Source organism: Dermacentor albipictus, chromosome 5, assembly GCF_038994185.2.
Source record: "Dermacentor albipictus isolate Rhodes 1998 colony chromosome 5, USDA_Dalb.pri_finalv2, whole genome shotgun sequence".
NCBI lineage: Eukaryota > Metazoa > Arthropoda > Arachnida > Ixodida > Ixodidae > Dermacentor > Dermacentor albipictus.
In genome coordinates, this window is record NC_091825.1 from 162,027,816 (window position 1) to 162,033,600 (window position 5,785).

Consider the following 5,785-nt stretch of genomic DNA (forward strand, 5'->3'; position numbering starts at 1 on the left):
TAATGTACAGCACTGCCCCAACAGGTGGCACGCCACTCGCCCGCTTCTCCCCTTCGTCTCGTTTGAGTGCATTGGGGCCGTGCGTGGCCCGGTGCGAGGATGCCCCAATACCCTTGCGTTTAATAAGTTTTCTTGCTCTCTCCCCTTCCAACTTCCAGCGTGCATCACTGGAACCCTCGTGTTTAGGCAACGCGGCTTCTCTTTCCGCTCACAGCGTGATTCCTAGGTGCAGCGTCCGATGCGGGACGCCTCTGACGTGATCGCTGTGTCGTAGCACGTCTGGTGGGAAAGCGTCCCCTGCGATGTGTGGCATGCTGCTGGCGAGGAGTCATGCGTCTGCGTGGTGCTCCCAAGCGAGATAGAGGACGATCCCATCGAGGCATTAGCCTCGTGATCGTGTTCGCCTTCATGGCGCGTCGTGGCCCGGCTGTCTGTGCCGATCATGACATTTGGCTCGCGTAGATCGTTTCTCCCTCCGAGACACCGAGTTCTTTGCTTCGTTCCGCTTGCTCAGACGCACATTTTGTTGCCACGCCAAGCGCTGCGTTGCTCGGCGCTCACTATGTGATTGGTGAATAAGTGGGTGGTGCGAACGGGGTGCGCTAATGCTATTGCGTTCCACTCTTGAAGGCGAAGCTTAAGCATCCTCCAATTTTTTTCTCCCACACCTTCCTTTTAAACTGAAAGACAACCATTGTTGCCTAAGCTCATACAAGTATATGTATTTCTAGTGATGAGATGGCATCAATACTAACCAACTTTATAGTGTATCAAGTTGGTAATGAAACATTGAAGGTTTTCGTCCAAAGTATGACGTCTGCTGCTGCGCATGTGTGGCTGAAAAAGTGACTTTTCATTATGCTCCTTTATTTCTAAGAATTTAAGATACAGCTTAAACAAGGGTAGCAGTTCAGCCTAAGCACACAATGAGTGCGCATAATGTGTTGCAGTCAGCTCATTTCGTCCAGCTATTCTCAACGTTCAAGCACCATGGCTGTAAAAGTTCATTTTCAGAGTCAGAAAGCACCATTGTTTAATGATGCTAGTGAATCAGTATTAGCATACTATACCATGCATGCTGGCTATAGCAGTGCACTTAATAAGCATGTCTGTCTGAAATATTGCAACAAATGTACGATTCTATTTCCTTTGTTCCACAGGCGATGATTAGGCTCCACTGCATGTGCATCTTATGTGCCAGTAGACTTGCACTGGTATGAAAATGCACGAATCCATATGCAAAAACCACGTAGATCATTTTCATGGCCGAATACAGACAATAGGTACCACTATCACCTCAGCTAAATTGCACTCTAAACAGTTGCATGCAGTAGTAATGGCAGCAGAACTGAGTGCAAGTGTGTGAAGAGCGCATAAAGAAGCATGCAGAAAGGCTGTTTCCTGTCTCTACGCAGACACAACCTCGCATAATGGCTTATAGATGCTTAAAGGTACTGACAATCGATTTTTAAAGACCTAGTTTTTTATGACGTAACACAACGCTACCCTCAGTAGTGTTCACACCTGCAGCGGTTGCTTCCAAAAGCGCGTGAATATTTCGTAAGCAGAATTTTTCGATCTGAGCAGCCTCTAAAAAAAGTAAGAATCGCTCCTCCAGCAACCCTGAAAAGTGAGAGCAATGTCGATAGCTCACCTCGTAAATTGTGAAAGCCACCCATCGTTCTGCTTTCACAGAAGTTAGTGTAACTGTGGTTAACCACCTAAATTTTGACCTTTTCAACCACTTTTGAAAATAAAACCTGCTACAATAAGTTTGTGGTGTTGTACAGATCTTTCTATTTGTACCGTGTTTTTCCCCATGTATATGCCTATGTCATGACTGGCTGGAACCCGTTGCCATTCTTTCAATAGACGAGCCAAGCCAACTCATCGAAAATGAAGGTGAAGGCAGCGCCACTTTTGTGCTCACTACAAAGGCGTATGTGCACATTGTAAATCAGAAAAAACTTATAACAGAAGAAAGTGTACTCCATTTCAATACTAATAAAAAGACCAGGAACCGCATACACTAGCAGAAGCTCACGCGATAGCCCTCTTATACATCTTCATGTTAATAAAGAGAAAATCATACATGCACCCATTCATAGCAATTGCTACAAAGGAAACCCATATGGGTTCCTCGAAAGAAAAGCCTCGCAGTTGAAGAAAAATTCGTCCTGGTCCGGGACTTGAACCCGGGACCACCGCCTTTCCGGGGCAGCCACTCCACCATCCAAGCTAACCAGGTGGCTAGCAGATAGTAGGGCGAAGTCGAATTTGTCAACAACTCAAAGCAAAGGCAAGAGTTTGACGTAATAGTTCTGCAGAAACTGCAAGGTGGAGAGAAGCAATTAATAAAGGGAAAATCAGACATCCACCCGTTCGCAGCAATTGCTACGAACGGGTGGATGTCTGATTTTCCCTTTATTAATTAATTCTCTCAACCTCGCGGGTTTCTGCAGAACTATTATGTCATCTTCATGTTATTGCCGCTTGGGGCACCATGGTAATTTTCGGGACTATTAGAGAAGAATTAAAACTATAAGTGTATGTTTCATTAGAAGAACATGGCTCATTTTATTTATTTATTTGTACATACTGCAGTCTATACAGACAAAGCAGGTGGGCGTATTTCTGCAAATACTCATTTAAGACGAGAATAATGTGTGCTCACTGGCGCCTCTACAATAGGCAATCATTCCATTTGCGGGGATATCTCAATTCATGTTCCGAGCGGTTGTCTGTCCCTTTAAGGGAGCAGTATAAAATGCAGTTTATTTCTTAAACACAAATGTGATTCAGTATGGTTGCTATGAATATGACTAATACAGTGGGTCCTTAGTAAATGCAACTCTTTACAGAGAACTTAGAAATCTGAATTATCTATGCAACACAAAAATAAAAACGTCTTAGTTAAAATGGTAATTCAAATGTGTAAAAATGGATACAGGGAACAATTACCTTTTCTTGAGCGCATCACTAAATGTAGCAGCGCTTATTTTCAAATATAAAGCAAACATTGAAGAGAAAGAACAGGCTAACACACATACACACACAAACAAACAAAACTGATTTGTGGTGCTTTCAAAAGTTACCGATTGGAATTACATCTGAACTGTAGCTGGCCTACCACAAAGAGCTCGTTGTGGGCCCTGAAGCCATGTTTTTATTAGGAGGTCCACAATTTCTGCTAATCAGAAAGGCTTGGTTTTTACCCTGGAGTACTTTGTTGCAATATTCTACATACAACTGAGACTCCCATGCAGAAAGTTGGTCGATGAAATCACAGATACGGAAGTCTCTTCTTCATGCCACCTCAGGGAAAGAGGCAGCTGCTTACACTGGGATTGGCGGGCTCAATGGTTTCTGGTATTATGCATGAGTTAAAACAAGACATCAACAGTGTAAAACTAATTGTGCATCAAAATTATTACTCTCTCTTGAAATCTATTAATGTACCTAGGAGAAATTCATTAAGGGAGTAATGACACAAAAATGTGCCCCACTTTTGTGCCGCTTTTAGGTAGTCGCCAACCCCACAATTATGACATGGAGCCTCAATTTTTTGAGTAGCAAAAATAATTATTACATCACATTTTATACAGCTAGGTTAAAATGTACTCTAAGTGCCGTACCATTTTATACGTGAAGCAAGAGACCATTTTCGTCACCGAAACCATAATTGTAATTCATGCGGTGTCGCAAACAACTCAAGCACAACATAGTTGGCTCAGTGCAGTAGTTGACGGTGGTGTAATTACCTTGTCACTAAGAGCTTCTTCCTGAAATGCAGGAGGACTCTCTCCCCTGCTATCCTGTTGAGTGCTGAACCATCTCTGTTTTCGCAGCATAGTCATAGTATACGTGTACATGTCAGTTGTGTCTGGTACCATGAGACCGTCACATCGAGTATTGGTGATATGAATAAACTTCTGCTTCACGTCCAAAACCAAACTACACTTCACACATGTTTTGAGCTGTCACACTAAAAGGTAATATATTAATAATATTTCTGCATTATTAAAACAATTGAGGCTACATTTATTTATTTATTTACTTATTTATATACTCTAAAGGCCCATTCAGGCATTATATGGGGGGGGGAGGCAGTTACAATTACAAACATGTAAAAAAGAACATTGGTAAGATACAGTGACATAATTATATACAGAAAGAACAACATGCGCAAGTAAGCACTCAACACAGAAATAATCACATATTTAGAAAAATCTTCAACTTGTTAACTAGAACATCATGGTTAACGGCAGATACCGTATATACTCGTGTAAGGGCCGCACTTTTTCTTCGAAAATTTTGCTAGGTGCGGCCCTTACACGAATCAGGCCGATTTAGTACAGGCAGTACAGGCCAAAGGTCTGTACTGTTTATGCAACAGTAGCAGAGTGCAAGAGTCACAAATGACATGCCAGAAATGTTTTTATTCGGATTCCATTTCGCTGTCCTCGTTCTCGGAGGAGCTCGCCTCGGCGTCCGCGTCTTCCCAGAGACGGTCATCTTCGGTGCCGTTCATGGAGTTCGAAATTCCCGTTACCTTGAAGCTTTTAGCAACTACTTCTACTGACATGGCACGCCACGCATTCAAAATCCATTCACACACCTGTTGGAGCGACGCCCGCTTCAGCCGTCCTGTAGGGGTCTTCTCGTGGACGCCTCCAGCCATCCATTCAGAGTAACATCGGCGAAATTCCACTTTGAATGGTCTGTTGACGCATACGTCGAGCGGCTGCAGCACACTCGTCAGGCCACCGGGAATGACGGCCAAGTCCGTACGAGTTGCGGCAACTCGGTTCTTGACGCGGTCGGTCAAGTGGCCCCTAAAGCTGTCCAAAACAAGGAGGGCTTTCCGTTGTAACAGCCCTCCAGGTCTGTTTGCCCAGACGGTCTTAATCCAGTCAACGACCAGTTCCTCGGACATCCAGCCCTTCTCTTGCGCACGTACGACGATTCCCTGAGGGAACTTCTCTTTTGGGAGAGTCTTCCTTTTAAATACGACGTACGGCGGAAGCCTCCTGCCGTCTGCCGTGATGCACAACATCACAGTGCACCTTTGGCGTTCTGCACCAGTCGTGCGCACAGACACACTTTTCGCACCTTTTAAATCCACTGTGGTGCTTTCCGGTGCATCGAACCACACAGGTGTCTGGTCCGCATTCCCAATTTGGGACAGGTCGTATTCATGCTCCCTCCTGAGAGCATTCACGAAGCGATGAAACTTAATGACGTGGTCTTCGTACTCGCGCGGCAGTTTTTGGCAAATCGTCGTTCGGCGCCGAATAGAAAGCTGGTTACGGTTCATAAACCGCGTAGCCCAGCCCCGACTTGCCTTGAATTGTGCCGGGGGTATTTCCATGTGGCGAGCGATGCTGAGGGCTTTGACGCGTATCATGTCAGTCGATACGGCGTAGCCGTCCCTTCGTGTGTCGACGACGTAGTTGACGAGCTCGCTTTCGAGTTGCGGGTACTTGCACTTTTTCCCGCGAAACGCCTTTCGGCTCCTGTTAGTAGCGGCGAGGGCATCTTTCTGATTCATCCAGTAACGCACGCGCTTCTCATCGACGTCGTACTTTCGTCCAGCTTCCCGCTTCCCGTGCTCCTCGGCATAGTCAATCACTTGCAGCTTAAATGCTGCAGTGAATGATCTCAGATGCCGGCCCATCGTCCGTCACGTGCGCTGGCTTCTGCAGGGTTCACTACAACCAACAAAGTGACACCGACGACACCGATCTGAAGTCGCGCTGCCAACGTATCGACACGATGCTAGGAA